The 24623-nt window shown below is 44.2% G+C and overlaps 1 protein-coding gene across 4 annotated transcripts in view; it reads left to right on the top strand.

Annotated features, from left to right (window-relative positions):
* Positions 1-24623, top strand: part of PKP4 (plakophilin 4) — a 66964-nt gene that overhangs the window by 845 nt on the left and 41496 nt on the right. The window lies entirely within an intron of this gene.

Here is a 24623-nt window from a genome sequence, read left to right as displayed (position 1 = left end):
CGGTGTTTTCTCCCCCGTCTCCGGTCACACACGCGGGGTGGTCGCGGAGCAGCCCGTGCGGGGTGTGGGTGCGGGGGGACAGCCGTGGCCCGCGGGGACAGGTGGCCGTGCCGCCGGCTGGCCGTGCCTCGGGCGCGCTGCAGTGTGTGCGGGAGCAGAAAGTGCTCTGCAGGTGCCGGTTACCGAGTGCTAGTGCCGTGGCTTGGGCTGGGAGAGCTGGGAAATGAAGTCTTGCCGCAATAAAATAAATGCTGATGCTGAACCCAGGCTGTTTCAACACAGAAAAACTGGAGCTGATGACTCAAGCCCCCTCTAGTCCATTTCTCCTCCCGGCTGACGCTCAGGAGACATCGCCAGTGTTCACAAGCAGACAACTGAGTGTTTCTGAAGTGCCTCTGTTTGCCCCATAGACCTTTGTACTTTTTTTCCCCTAAACAGCCTCCCGCTCCCTGTTAATTTTACATTAGTCATTGCTTCCAGATTCGACTGTTTGAAGGAAGAGGTGTGGTTGGATTGAGAGCACTAGTGTTGCATGAACTGGCTTTTCAGTTTTTTCAGCATTGTCAATTTTTGATAAATTGGAGTTTAGTGATTAAGAGATGACAAAGATGATAATGTTTTCCCCTTAACTAATAACTGTATTTCTGAGGTCAACATAAAATAGTTTGTTCATTGCGATATATATATGGGAACCCACTAAATGTGCCTGTTTAGTTTATGAAGAGACAGTAATTCAGTCATGTTCATCGTATTCAAAGTGGAGGGAGTGTGTGTTGGGGGCAAAAGCTTTCTGTTGGCATTTATATCCTGTAATGTTTCTGTTAAACATTACAATGTTATATGTAAGTAAATGTAACCTTACTGCGGAAAGGTAGGTTGCAGTAACTTTCTTTTTCTGTTGAAATTGCTTATGAAGTTCTCTATTGCTGCTGAAATAAGATGCTATTAATATTTTTAATTTAAGGTAGAAAAGCTGATAGCCCCTTTCCTTTCCAGTAAAAACTATTTTTCCCTTTCATCTTGTCAGATATTCAGCACAAATAGCGGTACTGATACCAGAAGTTCTGCTTTGAAACACAGTTGGACAAAGTTTTGTGCAAGTCATCTTCTATGAGGGGAGATAATTAGTTCTAAATTTTCTTAGATCGTCAAAAGATAATGCCTTTTGGAGTTTGCATTTTTCAATAGTAATGCAGGATCCTTTTATAAAGAACAGTTAAATTCAGTCACACAGTGTAAACAAGGAAAGTTGTAGGATACATTGCCTTTTTATAGAAGCTTCTTGCAATAGCAAAACAGGGTCTGTAGTGCATTTTGAGGTATTTTTCATATTCGGTGATAGCATATACTATGTACAAATAATAGTAATCTTAATTAGTACTGTGTGTTTGCTGTTTAGTGTGGAAACCTACATGCACTGAGAAAAGACTCTGGAGAAAAGCTGCATTTTAAATGAACAGAAAACATAAATAAGTACTTCATGTACTTCTGCTTCACTTTATGTAGATTGTTTAAATACATTTAGTACAGATGAAGAGCAAAAGCAGTTCTGAATCTATGGGAAATTTTGTTATGTTTTTTTTTTTTTCTTAATTGTGGTGCTGAAAATAATCCAGTCCTGCAACATCTGGTTATTTGCTGCAGGAAAGTAGTGGCGAGTTCAGGGAGTTCAGTGAGCTTAACAGTAGACTAGTTTGGTTTAGTACCAGGGTAATATACTTAGTATCAGGTTTAGTACTTAGTGTAACGTGGTACAGGAAAACCCCCTAGAAAAGCAAGCAGAACTTGTGATACTTGCCTGGAAAAGCAGAGTAGTGAGCCTGTTAGTGGCCATAGTCTGTGTTGCTCTCAGTTGCTTTTCTGTCATGCTCAGTCACATCAGTGAGTCTGGGTGGGTTTCGTGGAGGTGATGCGGATGAGCAGCTGCGCTCTTTTGTTTTTGGGTGCTCATGGCGTGGAAGAGCAGGGCAGGGTCTGGGAGCAGGGAGCGTTCCTGGTGGGCTGCCATGGGCTGGGACCCTGCTCCAGGAGCGCGTGTGTGGAGCCTGGCCCTCTGCGTGTGCGGAGCCTGGCCCTCTGCGTGTGAGGAGCCTGGCCCTCTGCGTGTGAGGAGCCTGCCCCTCTGCGTGTGCGGAGCCTGGCCCTCTGCGTGTGAGGAGCCTGGCCCTCTGCGTGTGCGGAGCCTGGCCCATTGCGTGTGAGGAGCCAGCCCCTCTGCGTGTGAGGAGCCTGCCGCTCTGCGTGTGCGGAGCCTGGCCCATTGCGTGTGAGGAGCCTGGCCCATTGCGTGTGAGGAGCCTGCCGCTCTGCGTGTGCGGAGCCTGGCCCTCTGCGTGTGAGGAGCCTGGCCCATTGCGTGTGAGGAGCCTGCCGCTCTGCGTGTGCGGAGCCTGGCCCATTGCGTGTGAGGAGCCTGCCCCTCTGCGTGTGCGGAGCCTGGCCCGCTGCGTGTGCGGAGCCTGCCCCTCTGTGTGTGAGGAGCTTGGCCCATTGCGTGTACGGAGCCTGCCCCTCTGCGTGTGAGGAGCTTGGCCCATTGCGTGTACGGAGCCTGCCCCTCTGCGTGTGAGGAGCTTGGCCCATTGCGTGTACGGAGCCTGCCCCTCTGCGTGTGAGGAGCTTGGCCCATTGCGTGTGCGGAGCCTGGCCCTCTGCGTGTGCGGAGCCTGCCCCTCTGCGTGTGCGGAGCCTGGCCCTCTGCGTGTGCGGAGCCTGGCCCATTGCGTGTGCGGAGCCTGGCCCACTGCGTGTGAGGAGCCTGGCCCGCTGCGTGTGCGGAGCCTGGCCCTCTGCGTGTGCGGAGCCTGGCCCTCTGCGTGTGCGGAGCCTGGCCCATTGCGTGTGCGGAGCCTGGCCTGCTGCGTGTGCGGAGCCTGGCCGCTGCGTGTGCGGAGCCTGGCCCGCTGCGTGTGCTGAGCCTGGCCCTCTGCGTGTGCGGAGCCTGGCCCTCTGCGTGTGCGGAGCCTGCCCCATTGCGTGTGCGGAGCCTGGCCCTCTGCGTGTGCGGAGCCTGGCCCTCTGCGTGTGCGGAGCCTGCCCCTCTGTGTGTGCGGAGCCTGGCCCTCTGCGTGTGAGGAGCCTGGCCCTCTGCGTGTGCGGAGCCTGGCCCATTGCGTGTGCGGAGCCTGGCCCGCTGCGTGTGAGGAGCCTGCCCCTCTGCGTGTGTGGAGCCTGGCCCGCTGCGTGTGAGGAGCTTGGCCCATTGCGTGTGAGGAGCCTGCCCCTCTGCGTGTGAGGAGCCTGGCCCATTGCGTGTACGGAGCCTGCCCCTCTGCGTGTGCGGAGCCTGGCCCGCTGCGTGTGCGGAGCCTGGCCCGCTGCGTGTGCGGAGCCTGGCCCTCTGCGTGTGCGGAGCCTGGCCCATTGCGTGTGCGGAGCCTGGCCCTCTGCGTGTGCGGAGCCTGGCCCATTGCGTGTGCGGAGCCTGCACTGAGGCTCCACGGCCTCCCTGGACACACGGCTGTCCTGAGCCTGGACACACAGCTGCTCCACAGCCTCCCTGGACACACGGCTGCCCTGAGCTGTGTTTCTACCTTGTACAGCAACCATGTGGACATCTCCCTGGGAACCTGTGTAGGTGCGGGGCAGAATTTTCAGCATTTTTGGTCAGGTTGTGGGTTTTTTTTTTCTCAAGCAAAAAGATGATGTCAAATCCTTAGGAATATGGCATGTACTGCCAGTCCAAAATTAAACTAGTTTGAACCTCAGTAATGAAGTGGGAAAAGAGAAAGGCCTGGCATAGCTTTGTGTGTGAGTGACCAGAAACGAGATGTGAAACTGGGCTGTTGGGCATGGCCAGTAGCTATCACTTGCTGCTTGCCTTCACCTTGATTGCAATGTTGCTGTTAACAAGGAAGTTCAAATGCTGGTGAAGATGGGGAATAAACATACAACCACAGCCAAGCCCGGAGCCAGGGCCTGTGGAAATGGCTCTTCCCAAGGAGCAGGCTGTGTTGGCCCTGGCAGCAGAACCTGGGAGTGGAGCTGGAGGGGATGATGGCACTGAGCAGTCTCTGGGCATGCTTGGGAGCTTTGCTGATTCTCAGCTGCTTTTCCTAAGGCCTGCAAGATGTCCTAGTTCATTGGATAACTTCTGATGTTCTTTTATCCAAACAGAATACTCATTTATTCTGCTTGGGGGAGGTTTGCAGAGGGAGGGGAGGAGGTGGATAAAGACAGCCAAAAACTGCCTCTGGTGACCTTCCCAAAGCTTTGCTTGCACAGAAGAAAATCCCAGTGTTTTGTCAGTTAAATCTCTGCAGCTAGCTGCAGCGTTCAGACATTTGCTCCTCTCCCTCTTGCTGCCCTTAGTACCTCTCTCCTTTAGTTTGAGGCAGACAAGAGAGGCTTGGATTTCAGGAGGAAGGAAGGAGTCCATAGCTTTCACAGATTAATTATTTTCTTTTTTGATAGTGGAATCCCTGACTCTGTCGTTGAAAGGGAAGGCTGAAGGAGAAGGGTCTGGGAGTGATGTGTCTCGGAGGCTCAGCTGGGCCATGGGAGGCTGGAGGCCATGGTGCTCGACCATGGAGTGGCCATGTGTCCAGGCCCAGGACCGTGTCCAGGCCCGGGGAGGTGACTCCAGCACAGGCTTGTCCTCCTTTCAGGACGGGCGGTGTGAGTCAGCCCTCCTTCCTGAAGAGCGAGCGGTGTCTCTGGGAACCGGCCCGGCCAGTTCCCTGCCGCCTCTCCTTGCCTTTCCTCCCTGCCAGCGGGAAGCCACAGCCTGCGGCTGCTGGGATCCCTGGAGAATGTCTGGGGCTCTCTTCAGCTTTCTGGTGCTCTTCATTGCATCCCACTCTTACAGGAAAACAAGGATGTCTTTGGAAAGCTGGGAAAAATCAGTTCTTTGAGTATGGCATCTTTAAACAAGGTGCCATTTTAACAGACTTTTTATAAAAAGGCATGCTTTTGTTATACGTGTGTTTTCCCACTTTAATTTTAAGCAATTTTACTGTATAAAGAAAAAGAAATTTCTAGTTTTCTCCAAAATGTCTTCATGACCATCTCTTGCAGACCTTCCCCCCTTTTTTTTAACTTTGCACAGCATTTTAGAGATTTTACCTACCTAGGTAAGAAATTTCCTTACTAGGAATTGAAAACCAGTCAACTTCCTTTTTAATTGCTTTCAAAAATAATTTTAAATATGTCTTTATTTTAGTGGAGAAAATGAAACCAGGAGTTGTTACTTTGAGAGTCATTAAACCATTATTCAAGAAAAAAGTAAAATTAACCCCCCACCATGTAGTGTTCTAACTGAAATGCAGTGTGTTTTTGTGAACCTTCAATTAACATTATAGTTGATCTAATGTTTTGATTGGTGTTGTGATGAATTCATTATTAAAGAGCAGAAAGGAATCTATTGTAAATTCTTTGAAGGTGCACAAGTTGAAACTTGCATTCTGCATCACAGCTCAGTGGGGGGATTTTTAACGTATTTACTGTTTCTGCATGGGTTGGTGGTTGTGGGCAGTGAATGAAACCCTCCTGTGGCTATGGGAGCTATGGGGTGTGTGAGGCAGGTGGTTCACAACCCTGTGCAGGCTGTAGGATGAACTGGCCATGAGGGTTGGCTGAGTTTGTGCAGAGCAGTTTAGGGCAGCGGGTCGCCATTCCCTGAGGTGCATGGGGGAGCCCTGATGGCATTTGCTTGTCTTGGGGCACCTGTGCTGGCTGGCAGTAGGGGTGGCTCTGCATCAGGTTGGTGCAAGAAATGCCCTTAGACTGACTGGGGACACCTCCAGAGGCAGCACGAGCACGAGGGAGAGCGTCCTGGGAGGAGGTGGAGGGGCTGAAGGCAGGAAGGTAGGGGCCATATTCCTAGTGCAGGTAGGACAAGGAGTAGCAGAGGTGTGGGAGCAAGTGAGGAAAAGAAGAAGTTGTTGTGTGATGCCAAACAGCCGGACTTTTTGTCCCATGAGGTCCAGCTGTAAGAAACAAGGAAGATGCATTAAAAAATTTCTGGATTTCTGTTTGTTTCTGTGGGTGCCAAAAACTTTTCCTGTCTTTCTCTTCTTATCAAAAGCTCCTCATCTTCTGTCTGTGGTGTAGCAAGCCAAAGACTATCATCTGGGCTATGCTTTTAGCAGGTTTTTATAAATGGACTCAAAAGCATTTGCATTATACATGTCCAAATATAAAGCAGTTAATCTATCCCTTAGTTTGCTCTATATGATCTTACTTAATGCCGTCTGTGCTAGAAATCTGATGTGAATGGGAGATTTCCATTATGTGGTGGATTTTTCTCCTCTTCCCCAGGAAGGCAGCAGCCGGCATCCTAGGTGCTCTGAAAGGAAACCTTTTCTTTTCCAAACCCATGATCTTCACTGTCTTGCCTTGGCAAAACTCCCTGTTGTGTAGCCTGGGAATTGATATTGGCACATTTGCTATAATACGGGTAAATCTGATTGGTGAAAACTAAAACCAGAGAAACTCACCTCTCTGTGAAGTGATTTCAGACAAATGATAATTCTTTAACTTCCATGTCAATGTGACAGGCTTAAAGCTGAAGCATTTAGTATCTTTTGCAAAATGAGCCCAAGGTAGTATATGTAATGTAACTGATTTCAGTGGCTTCTGGACATGTGGAGCACTGGACTGTTAACTGGAGACATTCTGTATACAGGTGTGTTTATGCAACGGTGTTCAACAATTGTCTTCTAATTCATGCTCAAGTCTTGTGTGGTATCTAAAAGTACATAGGGAAAGAGATCTCAGCAAATATTTTCATCATGTTTTATTTAAAAACAAAATTACCTATATTCTTATTGAGAAATAATGCAGCAGTATTGAAATCACAGCCTGCTGTGAAAGGAGATTTAATTTGTATCATACTGGTGTCTAAACTCCAAGTTGGTGTGCCTCTCTGTGAAGTAGAGGGAAGTCTGTTCTCCATAGAGCTTACAGGCAGAAAGGCAAAGTTTATGAAATGCCTGGAGAAGATACCAAGAGCAAACCTTTGTGTAACACACACCTTATCCAGGGTGCTTGTGAGCCAGTGCTAAACCTGGGGGTGTGATTTCATTCAGCCTTAATCAAAGGTATACTGACAGAACTTGCCACCTGCTGCTGCTCCATAGCCTTCATACCCAGCTTTGTCCTCATAACTAATGTAATGAAAATACCCAGTTCCATATTACAGCTGAAATTGAAAATATTGGCAGTGAGATGACTGATACAATGCATCACTTGTTCCTGGGAGCATGTTTGTATTTTGATGTGAGATGAAAAAACATTGAACCCAGAAATCTCAGACTGCCTTGTAGACTTGTGAGATGTGCCTGTTTGCTCTGTGTTATTTGGACTATCAAATAAAGAAAGAAAATTCTGAGTTTTCTTAGTTTTGCTCTTGTTTCTTAGCATAAATCATGGCAACAGCATACACTGAAATTTGGGAAATTTCACTGTCATTAAATACATTCTTTTCCAGAAGGTACTTGAAAAAAAATCCTAGTTCAGTGTTTTTCACAGAATAAACAGACTGGCAGAAAAACTTCCTGTGGCTCAAGAATTTGACACTTCTTAAGGAAGTTCTGAAGTTCTGGTAGAGAGCACTGCCTGTTGTGGGATGCTTTTTGTTCAGGCTGACATAGTTAGTCTTTCAACACTCAGACCTTTTAAATTTAGTTGTGGAACCCAGGTTATTTTTAAACAGGAAAAAAAAATCACCAGGTCATGTACTGCCACTGAGATAAAATCAAAAACTGCAAGAACAAAAGACCCAAATCCCCCCCCGCCACCGTCCCTGCAAAAAAAAAAAAAATCCTGAAGTTATGTAGTGAAGAAGTGTTGAATTAGAAAGGCACACTGAATCCAGGAACTGGATTTGTCTGATGAGATACAGAGTTTTATTGTTTTATTTTGGCCAACTTGAGTGCTCTGAATGGAGCCACCCACTGTCCATCGGGAGCTGCTGCTGCATTGATCCAGTGTAGAAATGTAGTTGCTCAGTAGAGGAGGATAACATTTTTTAATTAAACTTAATGCATTTATTGCTCTTCATAATGGGTAGATTTTAAATATCTTATTTACTGTTGTAAATATAGATACAAAAGAAGATACCCTGAATCACAATGTCCTGCTTTTAGGAGGTGTGAACTGCATTAGATTTAGGAAGCCTTGCCTTGTTACAATACAGCAAATACTATTTTACTGATACAGTTCATTGTATTAGTTAATATGGTGATATTGAATTGTTTTGTATTACTAGTATATTGATTTAACCTATAATATAAATATTGATATATTTCAGACTGAAATTTGAAATACTAAAGGAAGTTACTTTTTTTTTTTGATAGCAAAGATAATTCAGGTTATTGCAATTTTTTCAGAATTTTCCTTTGTTTTCTCTGCATCCCAATGTGTCACAGGAGTCATACTGCAACAGAACAAAAATGTTTTACTGTGGCAATATTCCAGGGTTTTTTGGTTTTGGTTTGCTTTTTGTTTTTTTTAAGAAAGTTGAAGAATATGCTTTATGTGCAGCAGTGCACACTGTGGGATGGTATTTTCACCTGGTCAGGTGTTGCCATTCAGAAGTGACCTTGTGGTGGAGGCTGTGTTGGTCAGGCCTGCGTGCCCCTCTCACAGGTAGAGCAGCTGTGCAAGTTCCAGCTCAATGACTGCACGAAAGCCCAGTCTGCACCAACCCAAATAACAAACCCCTGCACCAGGCTGGCCCGCTGGGGCTGCTGCAGGAGCACCTGGAATCCTCAGCTCCTCACTGAGTGCTGGAACTGTTTTCCCAGAGTCTGCTGAATCCTGGCTTGCTAAACTGATTGTTCTCCCGCTTGGTGATGTGATTGAGCATGGTGAAAACAAAGGACTCTGCTGCACAGACACTTTCTGTGTTTTGAAGCATAAACATGACCTTTTTCCTGTGCATGGGAGCTGATTGATCACACTTTAGAAGAATGCCCTGGTGTGAAAAATTCAGACAGCCCTTCCTTCAGCTATGCAGCACTCAGGAAGGCCTCGTTCCACAGGCCAGCAGCTGCCATCTGTCTGTATGAACTTCCTCACAAAATGAAGAACTGCTAACTCTGAGCAGATCACTTCTAGGGTTGCTCTTGCTTCTCTTGGAGCTGATAATTGGGTCTTCCTTCCTCCAGGTTCCCTGACACAAGCAGGCCTTTGGAAGAACTTGTTACTGTTGTCTGCATGGCAGATAGCCACCTGCCTGTGGGGGTTTTCTTTCCAAATATTTGACGTGTCTGTCTCACTTCCAAGTCTTTAGTGGGCAAACTTAAACATGTTGGAGGAAGGGGAGGCAGGCTGTGCTGCTGCATGGATTGTGTTTGGCTGTGTCCCTCCTTGCACAGGATCTCGCGGAGACTGCCTTCGATTTGATCTCCAGACTTAAACTATCCTCTAGCTGACTGAAATGGTTTGCATCTTGCACAGAATTACAGCCAGAATGGAGATTTTTATCTTGGAATTTTTTTTTTTTTTAATCTTGGATTTTTATCTTGGAAGCAAAAATGCCTTGTATGTCCAGAAATTCAAGGGTGGTGTGTCCTTTTCTCTAGTACAAACATAAATACTGCATGTGAAAGCTCTGCTATGTCATGCTACTAATGCCCAGGAACTAATTAACAACCAGCCCCAGAGCCTCTGCTCCAGCAACTTATAACAGCCTGGGGCAGGAGGAGAGCAGAGATGTACTTGGGATGTCTACACAGGCTTCTTAACTTTGTAAATTTTTACAACATTTATTTTATCAACCCTCCCATTGTAGTGCTGTCTTTTGGATTTACATTTGGCAATGTATTGTATTATTTCTTACACCAAGATAAGAGGTGAAAATCCTTACGGAAGAGTTTAGTCTGTTGAAATTCAAAACTGTTAAGCTCACTTGACCTGTATTTCAGAACCGAGTTTTGGTTGGTTCTAGACAACAGATGAGTAACCACTGTTCTGCAACATCTTTTGTTGCAATAATCACTTGTACTTGGATCTTTTAAAAGATTTCTTACAGAATATGGGAAAAAAACTTCTGGGAAACAGCTAATACTTGGTGTTCCTTCAAAGTATTTATCCATTTTGCAGAACTTTTAAAAAGATATTGTAGGCTGGAATTTATCTCCTTTACAATTGCATCCCCATAACTTAGCTGAATCTAGTAATTCCAGAGTGGAAGATGTGAAGTTTGTGCAGCCAGCTTGTTTCCTAGTGGAGGCTGGGAGAGAGCCCTGGGGTACAGAACACCACCAGCCCAGGTCCCTGTCAGTCGGGATTAGCCAAAGGGATCTCTGCTCTGCTGCACTGGAGCTGTTCTGAAGGGTTTGTGGATAGTTGGGTTTACCAAATGCTTGTGATGTTTGGACCTTTTCAGTCTCTGAAATGGCACAATTCAGTGGCAAGACAATGTTTGTCACTGAGGATATGCTGTTTTTTGGGATACAGTACTTGTTAATGCATTGGCTGATCTCTCACATAGTGCATGGAGTGAGCAGCTCTCTGTTTCAATGTTGGGGACTTAGTTTCCTTCCAAAGGTCCTTACTGATGGACAACCTTGTATGCTCCAAGGTTCAGACTTCTTGCCAATGTATGTTTTCAATATGAATGTGAATCAGTTTGGCATGTTAAATTTGTGAGACTTACAGCTTCGTAAATTTATGAACACTAATGGCACCCTTTCAGTTTTAGGTGTGCATCAGTTTTTCACTGAGTTTTTCTTGAAACAAAAGCTGGTGTTTGATAGGATTAATCTTGTCCAGGATACTGGCAGTGGGCCTGTGAAGCTGGCTGAGGTGGTGCTAATCCCTGGCTTTGTTTCTGTTTTGCCTTTTTTGTCTCAAAGTGTGTGTTAGGAGATCCAGTGGCTGTGCCTCTCACCTGGCCAACATGGATCATTTATTTTTCTAGATGAAAGAACAGGCCTGTCAAACTTCCTGCAGTGTAGGATCTGTGTGGATATACATGGCAGATTCAAAGAGAATGGTGACTTGTGTGTGCTGAGTGACTTGGGTAGGGGACAGTCAGCCTGTCCCCCAAGTTATTGTTCATCTTGGCACAACTACAGCTGTGATACTCATTTGGGTAGGTTAGAGCAGCTGTGGCCTTGACTTGCTCCTACACTGGACAGACAGGATCCCTGGACAGATAAGATCCCTCTTTATGCCAGGTGAGCTTAAACCACAATGTGAAGTCTTGACATGCTACTAGAGAAGGGAGACAAAGTGACTTGAACTAATGGTTTTTACATACCAGCTTATACTTTAAATGAGGTGGAACTTTAACATGTGATTTTGTGGATATGCAGATATTCCTGGTATTGCTGGAGTTCTATGGGTGGATGCTAAATGCAGTAATAGTTTTGGTTGTTAGTTAGCTGAGCTATTGTATGAAGATACAGGTGTATGTCTTAATAAATAGAATCCTAACTGAAACGGTCCTACCACAGCAGGAAAGCAAACAAATCACCTTGATTTGACCTTAACATTTTCCAGCTGCAGAGATGCCAGTAGAATGTGAATCAAAACAGTACTGCCTGTAAACACATCCCAGAGGAGCCAGCTACTTTCTGCTGGTTTAACTCTGATTGAAGGAGTTTGACTCCCCTTAAGGTAGATATTATTTTATTTGTACAAATAGGAAAAAATAAGTCAGATGCACTGGTATGATAGGAATCATCTTTATTGATCCTAACAGTGCAATTACAACAGTGGAGAAAATAGTCATCAGTAATTCTATTCTCAAATAGTATAGTCACTATACTTTTTTACTTTTCCAAAATGTTCATTTCACTGGGAAATTTCCTAATTTGTAGCTACAGTGATAGATTTCTTTATAGTCATTTAAGACTTGTTTGATCTTCTCTCAAATGTTTCCTTATCCTTATTTTTACACCCAAGTGTTCATAGAAAATAATATCTTCTTCATTTCTATTTTGAAAGGTTTCTGGTGATGAAAAAGGAGGATTTGGTTTCTTTGTCATCATGACAGCCTTTGAATTCAGGCAGACCAGCAGAACCAACTGCAAATATGAAAATCAAGGCCTGTGCCAGGTGCTGAGTTAACTTCCATTTCATTCTAAGGGAGCAACACTTCAGATTCTCTGCTGGAAGTGTGTTTTTGATGCCCTCTACAGCAGCATGTGCCCCCACTGTCGCCATCTCACAGGAGCAGCTATGTTCTTCTCTCCAGTTACCTCTTGGGGATGACCTTGCTGTCTGTCACAGAAACTTTCTTTGGTCACTGTCTGTGACTTGGGTAAAGAGCATTGGCAAGATGATTAATGCCCCGTGTCCTTCTTGCCTACCAAACCCCCCTGAATTTGGAAGATATGAAGGCCCGTAGTTTTGCTGGTGTTAAGTGTGATCAATCACAAGGGAATTCCTAGTGGAAAAAGGGTGGAGAAGTAAATTCTACTTCTTTGTCTTCCTTCCCTTAAGCAGGCTGTGTACATGATGGTCATTTGACAACAGAGATTGTGTTTGCCTTGTCTGAGGTACCTGCTGGGCTGTTACCTGCCTGTGTTTTCTCTGCAGACAGATATTTCTGTCATTCTTAGTTGCTGTGCTGCTTTAGCTTGCTTGTCTCTAGCTTTCTTATTATTATTATTATTATTATTATTATTATTATTATTTGACTTGGAAAACAGCAGCAGACAGGTAGATTTCTACACTCCCCTTAGGCTAGGAAGGGATTCTTTTGCATTTGTATCTCTTTTTAAAAGCAGGTATGCTTCCCAGATAAGGACTCCTCTATTAGCTTAGTTACATGCTTCTGTGTGTCATCCCTTCCACTGCTTTGGATAGCTATGGATTTATTTGGGAGCAGGAGATCAGCTCTGCTGGGTTCAGCTGGTTCATATCACCACACTCTTTTCTATTTCGTAAGACTGGTTCTTCTCAAATCCAGCACTTAAGTTGCAGTTCTGCCTACTTGAATTATCTTTCCATTTAGAAATAGAATCAGTCTATAATGATGTGCTCCATGGCAATTTTGGCAACTGATTTTTTTCTGTTCTGTTTTCCAGGCTTGAGTTTGTTGCATAATCTTTTTTATTTAACTGCATTTTTTTGTTGCCGTATCCATTAAATGAACAGCTGTGCCCACCACTGTGCTGATTATTTGTGCCTCCATTGATGTCTAGAGCAGCTGGGTCTAACAGGACCAAGATTCTGGTGGTATCTGTTTCTAATAGAGCTTGCACCCCAGAGTGTGAGTGGCCACTACTAGCAGCTGTCTCTGCTGTTGGAGATGGACTGAACAGTGTTAATGGCTATGTTGTAAACCTCTATCCTTTGTCATGTGAAGGAACTCCGGTTACAAAACTGAACAGCCTCCAGAGAGGTAATTACTTTCTGTGACTTCTCTTGGTGACATGATTGTTCCTATCCTTTGAATTTTGCTTTGGTCAGTGGGTTTTACAATTCACTGTTTGATTAAGATTGTAACTAATAAATTACAAATATGACAGAAGTCTATTGTGAAGACAATGAATTGATGGCTTACTGAGGAAGTCTTTTTTTTCTGTTGGAAGTTGGTAGCTCTGAGCATGCTGTACTTTGTACCAGCACAAGTTTTTCAATCTTTTGCTAGGAGGTTGTCAGTGAGGTTGGGGTCATCAGTTCTTTAGAATTCAGTGTGAAACCTACAGTTTCACACATATTGCCATTCCAGTAAACAGTTTCAATTTCATGAAGATTTACTTGAGGATAATAGAGTCAAAAGACTTGTCCCACCCCTGCATGGTGTTTGTTGGTGTAAGATGTGGAACAAGTAACCAGCCTTGTGTCAGAGCTCTTCTACCACCTTTTCCTTTCTTTAAATTCTTTCATTTCTCATTCCTGTGCAGGACAGGGGTAGTGATGGTAGTGATCTTGGTTTTGAAAGAGTATCAGACTGGCTCCACCAAGATGTAGGCTGGCTCCCTGGCACTGCTGCTGGCCTCAGAGGCAGGCCTGACTGCAGAGGCACAGGTGAGCCAGCACTACTCCTGCCATCACAGCAGCAGTGTGTGGGCAGGACAGTGCTCCTGGGAGGAAGCTGGCTTGTTCTGGGCTGGTTTGTCAACCAGGCATGGTTCTGCTCAGCCCTGGTGCTATGTTTGCCTGGTGGCTGCCCTGCCTCAAGGGAGCTGTGCTCAGATCCCCGAGTACCCAAGGACAGCAGCTCTCCAGGATGTCACCCCGAGACACAAGGGCAGGTACTCTGTCAGCTCAGTTGCAAATCAATACTGTCTTTTAAGGTGACCATAAATGACAGGGGACTTCTTGCTTATTCCTGGGCGTATTCTTTCTGTGGCTCACCAGGAGGATGATGACAGGTAGCAGCAGCATCAGTATTAAGAACAGATAAAAATGGGACAAGGTAATGCATGTGCATGTTTACCCTGCTGTATGGGAATGTGCTGATCTGAAGTCTGCATTAATAACCTTGCTGAGGGCTACTTTTAAAACATGTACGAAAAGAGTGACAGTATTAATCAGGAGATGTGTACTGAGTGTTATTTGGAATTAACCAGCAGCATTACTGGAGAGAAACAACTTAACTAACAAAATGTATTTGCCATTTTAAAGAAGCAACTTCTTTCAAAACCTTATTTGAATTAATAATTGTGTGCAGACTATGTATATATATATATATATATATATATATATATATGTATATATATATGACAATTTTCATCAAGTTTTTATTGGGCTTTAGTTTGACAAAAGATGTGCAGTGTTACACATTTCTTTTAAACACGGTTTGTGTAAGGTAGATTTTTGAGCCTACTTTTGCCCCTCCTTGCTGGACATGTTCACGTTTGCTCTGATATTTGAGCTTTACCTGTTAGGTCATATGAGAATGGAAGTAATAGAGAATGTCCTATATTACATTAAGTTAAAGAATAAAAACCAATAGTTTGAACCTCTATAGAATTCCTGCGCTATTGCTGAAAAGTTCAATTTTAAATGTTTTGGTTTGAAGTGGTCGCTCACAAGCAGGCAAGAAGATGCTATTAGGTGGATATGCATTCTGTTGCTATCTGTAATTTATCCTGCTGTCTGTGATACTGAGAAGATGACTAGCAGCTGCCTTGGAGCACCTCACTGAAATGGTTCATTTGAGGTGGCAGAAATGGTTTGTGTGCCGAGTATTTCCCAGCTGTGCAGTGCAGTGGCTGGGGTGTTGGTGGATTCCTCCCTTCCGCTCAGGCCCGTGTTCAGTGCTGCATCCTGCCAAAGGGGCCCGTTCCTGCCATGCTTCACGGCGCCCGGGAAGGACAGCTCAGTAGCAGCTCTCTGAAATGGTACATATTCTTATGGAGCTGAAGTAAGGCATTCTAAAAATGGAAAGATATGCCTCTAACTACAATTACCCCCTAAGCATTACTTAAAAGAGCAATAAAGAGCAATCTTGCAAGTGGTGGAAGTGCATTCTTTTCTGCTGGTGTCATCCAGGAGTGTATTTCCTGAGTTGTTGTATTGACGTTCTCCTGGACTTGCAGAGAGCAAGTAGGAGCAGGCTTTCTCAAGTTTGAAAGTGGAAATCCCCTAAAACACTAATTAATTGTTGTATTTTTTTAAGACATAAAATTGCACAATTTTCCAACTCCCTCATTGTTACTGAAAGGCTTTACTTTTGATCACTGCCTTTTAAACCCTTCATTCTGAGATTTGTGTTACAGCACAGTGAAAATAACTGGTAGAATTTCTGTCTTCACTGTTGGTAGATGTGCTTATTTAAACACATCAATATTAATTGTCAGGCATATCTAAATTGTAAGTGTGAACATTTAATTTTTTCTAGTATGTATAGATGTGAAATGATCTAAAAATTTGTGTTCTTTTGAATTTAGAAGGGCAAAAAGGACCCCCTGTATTCCATTTAGAGAAGACAGCAACACTTAAATAATTAATGTAATTTATATTGTCTGATACTGGCAAGAAGGTAGCTGTAGCTCTTTTAAATATTATCCTTGATTATTGTTTTGTCCTTCCTGCAGTGACTTCAGGATTTTGGCTGTTACTGCTTTTCCCAAAAGTCACTGCTTTATATCCAAACACAGGCAACTTCTGCATAAAATTTGCTTTGCTTTGGTTGCTTTCTTCTGACTTTTCGATTGATCCAGCTTGAAATTGGGTGCACAAAACTTCACTGAAGCAGTCTGGGAAGATTGTGCATTTTCAGTGCACTGCGAAGTGGAAAAGTAGCAGGAGGGATCACTGAGGTACCTTTTTTTCCTTTTCCCTCTCTTTTCTTTGCCAGGGGAAGGTACTTGGATTACAGGCATCCCAGTTTTGTGTTTTCCTCAGAGCTATTGTTTTGCTGTATCTGCTTCCATGCAGGACTTGGTTCTCTGTGTCAGCCGCATCACCTGGAGTGTGGGTGAGGCAGGGCTGTGTGTGGGAGGTAATACAGAATTGGGGATTGCTGGGCTCGATGAACAGCCTTCAGCCTTTGGTGTGTTGGGCTTCAGCGGCTGGATTTGAGCTTGCTGTTTGTTTTAAGCTGGATTCTCCTGTAGCTCTTGACCTCTGCCTGCTGGCCTGCTGCTCCCTGCTTTGTGTGTCCCGTGCCCCAGCCATGCCCTGCGGAAGCCTACGAGTGCCAGCTTCTGCTGCTACCACAGGGAACCTGGGCACAGCTGTGACAGAGCCCACCCAAGTGCCTTTCCATGCAAGTGAGCTGCTGCTTTGGGTTCAGCTTCCTAGGGAGGTTTCTGATCACCTCTTTTTTCCCCAGTGCTCTCACCTGGGCTTTCCTGGTTGTGTCTCACAAAGCCACACGGCAGTGTCAAGACCTTGCACCAAATGTGTTTCTCTAGTGCTCTTGTTGTTGAACAAAATTAGGTAGGTTGGGTTTAAAAAAACCCACACTCTTTCCTAACACTTGAAATTCTAGTACCTGTTACTGGTTTTGGTGTGCTTAATTGCCCTGCTAAGGAATTAGCATATGACTAAAATATAGGGCAGAGAATTAAAAGGTAGAAATAAGATTGGTGTTGTTGTGACAACTATTTGAGATTCCTTTGATGTTAACATTTAAAATACATTTGAGTCATACTTTCAGTCTTTCAGGAACTGAGGCAGGAAAGCTATCTAAATTGCATGTCCAACTGGTAAACTTTGATGCAAAATGTTACCATCTCATGACAAAATTGCATGCCTTTAGCAGATTTTACCAGAAGAAATCTTTTTCACTGTGAGAAGAAAATCACATCTTAAGATCTTGTACTGCTGCATAAAGATGCAATTCTGCCATACAGCTGGAAGCCTGTGAATGCTGTTCTTAAAGTTTCTCCTTGTTTTAACTGAGCATCAGCAAAGAACCATATGCCTTCATTCAGTATTTGTTTTGCTTCTTGACCATTTCCACACTTAATTCCTTCAATGTATGGTTTTCCGTCTCTCTGAAACTTTTTGTTGCTGTATGCTGGATTGCCTATAGTTTGCAGTGGATCCCTGTTTTGGAGTGTGGTTACAATTATTGACATTATTTAATGTACCATTGACCTGACTTTTCCCCTCTCTGGCACTTCTGCAAAAGGTTTCCTTGCCTAGCCAGACGCTTTAACCTGAGTCTGCCTGATTTTGTAGCTGTGTTTCTGTCACCTATCCCTGCTACAGGAAGGCATATGGGTCACTTAGATGGGAACAGTTTGTGTGATTTTGTGTTTATCAACACTGGCTCATTCATCTTTCTTTGTGGTTTTCCTCAAATCACACAGTTGTCCTTGATCTCCTCTAATTGTGATATCATTTGTAAATTTTGGTGTTCACAACTCTTCATCTCTTCATAAAGTATTAGTAGAAATACTAAATTATCTATAGAGTAGAGTTATGTGTAATCCTACTACAGTACTTTCAATTTTGAGGGGTGAACAAAATCAAATACACCTCAGAAAAATAATAATCTTTGGGATATTGGAGAACTGATGGAAATATTGGTAACTATGGCCTGAAAACACAGATGCTTGTTGTCTAACTCTTATATTTTGCTTCTACATTCAAGGATTTTTTTTTTTTTTTTACTTTCTAGCTTGGAGAACAGAAAAGGAGACAGCTTCCTTTGCTTAAATGTAAAAGTTTGCAGGTAGAGTGTTCTTGGTAGCAGAGTTTTGCTGTGCAGTTCTATTTCAGTGCAAGAGGAAGAGTAAACTGTAATTTAATAATTGATGAAGCTTCATTTTAGTAAAATCTTTTGCTAATCAGAAGCCATGTTTATTGGAAAACAGTGCTATTCCTCAATTTATGTTTATGGTATGCAAGAATTTGACATTTCTATAGTTTGGGCAGGAGCATCCACCGGTAGCACTGAAGAATTCATAAATGTATCCTGAATAAAAGCAGGGTTTCAGCATCCTCAGTAAAAGCAGTTTTTCCATTTTGCAGGGGCACAGTCGGGTTGCTGTCCCTGCCAAAGGTAGCTGAGCTGCTGAGGCACAGCTGTCCCTGCAGATGTGGGGCTGTGGTGCCAGTGAACACACAGCTGTGCAAGGGGAAGCGCTGCTCACAGCTGCTTGCTTTCTAAAGGCAGACTAATGACTGGTGTTGGTAGTGTCCAGCTCCAGACCAACTCAGGGGTACATGTGGCACCACATCACTCAAAATCTGGCATTGTCTAAACAGGAGGAGCTATGGAAGTCCGTAACTCTCCAGCTGTCTTTTGTAATGGGGATTGTAGCTGATAATTGTTATCATTGAGAAAAATTTTTGTATAATAATTTTCTTCAAATATACTATATGACAAAGTTGAGAAGCAGACTTTTATAAAGGCATGTAACATATATTTGGGTTGCTAATTCTTCCAGCTGAGGCATGTCTCCCTGCAGGTAATGAGCATTCTCTCTGGCAATAACATAGTCACACTTCAGCAATAATTTTTCTAGGAGAAAATACAAGTAGAAATTGAACAGCAGCTGTAGCCATTGTTTTAATTGGTAGTGGTCATATATGTACTTACAGCCATTGTCATTTTAATTGCCATTTGCTTGTTTGTAGTTTTCAGGTGGCAGATGGAGTGGGTACGGGTTTGGAGCTGGGGCACAGGGCAGCCGTGCTGTCAGCACAGCATGCCTGTGCTGCAGGTTCTCAGTTGTTAGCCTGCAAGTTACGTTGTTCTGTGAAATTCATTCTGAAGTACTTCATACCTACATTAATTGCATCTATTCCAACACCAAACTGAGAATTATCCTGTGCATGGTTGAATGATTAATTGATGAATGTCCTTGCCACCTGACAGTCTGCTTGGAAAACCTAAAATCCTTCTGTGATGCTGTGTGTCCCTCCTCCCCCTCAGTCTGTGATAGAAGAGAGACTGAACTTCATCCCTCGAGATCAATCTGCTGTCTGTTTGCTATTCTGCAGAGCTGGCTTTGAGCACTGTGCTCTGATGAGGCTGTATTTAATGGCAGTGGATTTAGATACCTCAGCAGAAGAGTGCAACACAGACATTTGGGATGGCCCAAAGGGAAGGTTCAGATTTGGGGTCTCTTTTTTTCTTATAAGTCATGGAGCCTTGTTGACTTAAACTACTGAAAACTCTATTTAGCTTCTTGTACTTCATATGTTTGCCAAGTGTAAATGCTCTCCAGACATCCTTCAGATGACAAAGAGGCTTCTTTTCAGGTGAGCTACAGACAGTGCCTCAGGCCTTGAAGGACGTGGCTATAAATATGTCTTTATTCAAAATGGGTGTCTTGCTGTACATGTCTGATACCTTCTGGTGAATGGTTAGTTTGAAAGCTATAAAAGATATTAGTCTCATGAGCATGTTACAACTAGATATTTGTGGATGTAGAATCTTGCCTGCTCACTGGAGTGGAATTAAAGTATGTAGCCATCAGCCAAAAAACCCCTAAAAACTGTATTTTTCTAGGAACTGTAGCAAAAATATGTTTATCAAAAAGCTAAGGTAATGTGCATTTTAAGATTTTAATTAGGATGTAGTACCAAATGGTTTTTGAATCTGCATAAATTTAAGAAAAAAAAAAAGGAAAAAGAAGGAAAAAGTAGGTCTTGTAAGGAAAAAGGGATTAGGAAGAGGCTTAATCAGTTAAACACATCTCCCACATTTCTCAGGCAACAGGTCAGTTGTGTGCAGGATTCTTTTTTGACTGTGGGACTCAGTCTGCACAGCTGTGCAGGTGGTTTTTATCCTGAAGTTACTTTCTTCCATGTTTTCATCAGATAACGTGTTTATTTTCTTGGTTTTATCCTTAAGTCTTCATGAACTTGTGCACTACTAATGTCCATAATGAAAATGTATCTCTGAACACAGTGGCTAGCCTGCAGTTGATATTTGAAGTATCTTCCCCTACTGCATCTGGAAATTTCAGACCCTGCCTTTTATGTAAATACTGGAGCCATCTTTCACAGAATCCATTTTTAGTTGCTTGCATCATCTTTGCAAGTGGGTAAGTTGTCATCTGCTGCGTCTCCATCCAGAAACATTCTGCAGGCTGGCAGACAACGCAGAGCATGGTTCAGTCACTTGGCTGCAGAAAGCTTGAGCATTTCAATCCCTGCTCTAGCCTTGCAGCAGGGTGGAACCAATGGGAACTGCTCCTACCTGGAAGTGGTCTGACAGCTCTGTGAAAGAACCTAAAAACAGGTCAATTTTAATGATATTTTCCTGTAAAAACTAGAAATGTAGTACATTTTGTTCAAGTTTTGACTTCTCATGCGCACTGTAAAGAATGAGCAGAGTCTTTGACTAAGAGCTGAGATTTGACTTGTTGCTCTAAGTGTAGATATACAAGAATGACTTTGTCATGTAGTAAATGTTAGTATCCCAGCAAGCTGATTTTAGCTTATAGGAGCTGTTCCCCTCTGTACTAATGAGTATTTGTCTAATGTCATTGGTAGTTTACTATTATGGCTTGTGTTACCCGTGTAGCTAGATAAATATGAGGATTTTCAGTGATGAGAGGTTGCCCATTATTTTTTTCATGTTGCCCTAGTGAAATAAATTATTATTATTATTATTATTATTATTATTATTATCATGTCCTAGCTAGCAGAGTTGATAAGAATTGTATTACCTCTTCAGCATGAATTGTGCTGGTGGCTGTTCTTACTGGCTGCAAGTCAGATGTGTGCTGAGAGCAGTGTGAGAGCCAGGCTGGCTGCTGCTGGGGCCACCAGGTGACTGCCCAGCCCAGTGCAGGGCTCTGTGGAAGGAGAAGGGCTGGGAGGCTTTAGGAGCTGGTGCTTGTGTGAGCCACATGAGCAGGGGGTGCACAGTGGAGGCAGCACTGTCCTCTGAAGAGGTAGTTATGGGGCTGTTTAGGTGAGCTTTGCTTAAGCAAATCCCACAGTGGCCGAATGTGGTGGTCCCTGCCAAATCCTCCCTGCATGGAAAGCTGTCTATGGTGGCTTGGTTTGCTCTGCCTTGATTTACTGTGTGGTTTCATAAAGCCATTTGAGTGAGTCTCTACAGCAGAGAGACTGGAAAAACCACTGCTCTCAAAATTATTTTAGGGTATTTCAAAGTGGAGGCTTCAAATTGAGCAGCTTTGTCTTTCTTGCACACTTCATCTGGACATGCCAGCCTGGAGCTAGGTTATCACTGCTTTTGGCCTTTACTTCTAAATAGAGAATTTGAAAATTCAGAATAGGTGTTAATAATTTTCTTGGACTTAACATACAAGATGATCTATTTAAGTATTTTCCTGAAAAATTATCTAAGCTATTGAAAAGCATTATTTTTTTACCAAAGGCTGAAATGCACAGCAAATTCTCACTGTCCTCTATGTTTCCAAGCTTCTCACATTATATTCTTGAGCTCCATTAGAGCCATTTATATCATGCACAAGTCTTAGTTCTGCAATATCCACCAAAAGATTATTCCAGAACATTTAAAGCTTCCAGTTCTTGTATATTCTTTGCAATAGCAGAGAATTTAGTGTGTAGACTTTGATGTTCAGTGATGTTAAGATGTAGTCAGGTGTGCTGAAATGCACTGAACAGAGCTATAAACAGTAAAATACATTTTCTGAGTTTTTATTGTGGCTACAGAGATCCTAGATCTTCAGTGTTCAGGAGCAGTTTGAGAATTAAAAGAACTGGAATGCAGGGAAGCATTAAGGTGCATTTCTGGTGGTACCTGTGTGAACTTCCTGATCTGTCAGTGCCCAGGGCTTGCAGAGAGCAGCCCAGGGCAGGACCTAGGAATCTACAGCATGGGGCTGTGGGGGATGAGGGTTTGGACAGCCTGGGAAAAATGTGGGAGTAATCTCCTGTTCTGGGTGATGTCTGACTGCTCAGCCATGACAGGCAAAGTAACTGTGAACCTAATTTTTTTGAGGTATGAAATCTGGTTGCTAGTTTTCCAGTAATGAATCAGTTATTTATCCCTGTCCTTAAGCAGCATCCCTAGACAGGGCTGTGGGGGTGGGGACTGGGCCCTGCAGAGCTTCTCCTGCTCCCTTACTCTCCTGTGCTGTCACCCGAGCCCACGGGCCTGGCAGGAGGGTGAGGAGGGGATGAGCAGACTCGTTTATTAGCTCAAGTGTGTACCTAAGTGTTTGTAGGATCAGAGCCAACAATCATTTAATGTTGGAATCAAGATTAGAAAATCAGTAACTTTGCCAAGAAATGTGTTAATTGAAGGAACATCAGTTGAAACAACTGCCTATGTGAAAGGGTGTAGGCCTGTGATTGCATCTCTTAACACTGAGATAGATGTACATTTAACACCGACACCTTCACTAATAATTAATTTGATTGTTTTTATCTGGATTTTTTCATTAGATACTCAATACTGGGTATATTTTCCATTCCAATGAACTAGCACACCTTCCAGCCAGCTCAGAGGGATGTTTTCTGGACTGGTTTGTTACAAAAATCTACTACAGATGGGTTGAGAAGTTATTCACAGTGTTGGGGTGAGAAGAGAGAGAAAACTATGGAAAAGACAAATTGACTGCTCTATTTTCTGCTTCTACTTCTGACAAACACTGCTCTATTTTCTACTTCTCTCCTGGAAATCCCAAACTGGAGCAGGCACTGCCCTGTTATGTTCAGGTGGAGACACAGTGGGATATATGGACTAGCAAGCAGCCCCTTCTGAGAGAAGCACATGTGTAACTTGTGAGTTTTTGAGACTTGTCCTTTAGATTGCTTAGCAGATGTTTCTAAATGAAGACAAGGCTCAATTGGGTAGTTTTATTACTTTATATGCTTGCAAATGTATCAGATCATTTAGAAACCTGAAACACTGAGTTATAGTCATAAAAGAACTATGGTAAGCAATATAAAAAATCAGATATGACACATGGAATTGTGGCATGTATTCTGTGCTTTGCGTTCTTACTGCTTGATTAAAGAGTTGGTTTTTGGAAGTAAAACTTTGAAGAAACCATTTCTATTTTCTAAAACCATAAAGATGCACATTTGACTTTTCAAAATCCTACTATACAACTATTAGAGGTCGTTTTTTATTCTGCTTGCTTAATTGCTGTTTAATGGGTTCTGTAGAAACAGTCCTTGAAGCTTTAGTTGCGTGCCCACCTGACATGCAGCTTGTGACAGGCTCTGTGTGGCAGCGTTTGTATCTGCAAGCTGAAACCAATACAAATAGCATTTCAAAAACAGCCAGATATGTCTGGTTATTCATTTGTGGCACCTTGGAAGTCAAGTAGCATTTAATGTTGCTTTCTTTGTCGAGAGTGAGTTCTGTTCTGGTTGCAGTTGATGGAGGTGTCCCGCAGCCCCGCACACCAAGGCCGGAGCTCGGCTGAGCGCGAGGAATCCCTGCGGGAGCCGCCGTGGGTGAGCCGGAGGCCGTGCCCTGCCCGGGCTGCCCTGGCTGTGCTGGGCAGGAGGGAATGCTCACTGTGCGCCATGGAACCTGGCCATAAGGAGGACAGCGTGGTGTGGTGAGGGGACAGCCATGTCTGTGCTGAGGGGAGACCCGCGTCCGTGGGGAGAGAAGGTGAGGGGAGACCCACGTCTGTGGGGAGAGAAGGTGAGGGGAGACCTTGTCTGTGTGGAGAGAAGGTGAGGGGAGACCTTGTCTGTGGGGAGAGAAAGTGAGGGGAGACCCACGTCTGTGGGGAGAGAAGGTGAGGGGAGATCTGCATCTGTGGGGAGAGAAGGTGAGGGGAGACCTTGTCTGTGGGGAGAGAAGGTGAGGGGAGACCTTGTCTGTGTGGAGAGAAGGTGAGGGGAGACCCACGTCTGTGGGGAGAGAAGGTGAGGGGAGACCCACATCTGTGGGGAGAGAAGGTGAGGGGAGACGCGTGTCTGTGGGGAGAGAAAGTGAGGGGAGACCTTGTCTGTGGGGAGAGAAAGTGAGGGGAGACCTTGTCTGTGGGGAGAGAAAGTGAGGGGAGACCTTGTCTGTGGGGAGAGAAGGTGAGGGGAGACCCACATCTGTGGGGAGAGAAAGTGAGGGGAGACCTTGTCTGTGTGGAGAGAAGGTGAGGGGAGACCCACATCTGTGGGGAGAGAAAGTGAGGGGAGACCTTGTCTGTGGGGAGAGAAAGTGAGGGGAGACCTTGTCTGTGTGGAGAGAAGGTGAGGGGAGACCCACATCTGTGGGGAGAGAAGGTGAGGGGAGACCCGCATCTGTGGGGAGAGAAAGTGAGGGGAGAGCCATGTCTGTGGGGAGAGAAGTGAGGGGAGAACCACGTCCGTGGGGAGAGAAGTGAGGGGAGAACCATGTCTGTGGGGAGAGA

Source organism: Lonchura striata, chromosome 8, assembly GCF_046129695.1.
Source record: "Lonchura striata isolate bLonStr1 chromosome 8, bLonStr1.mat, whole genome shotgun sequence".
NCBI classification, from domain to species: domain Eukaryota; kingdom Metazoa; phylum Chordata; class Aves; order Passeriformes; family Estrildidae; genus Lonchura; species Lonchura striata.
This window is presented reverse-complemented; position numbering and strand designations above follow the sequence as displayed.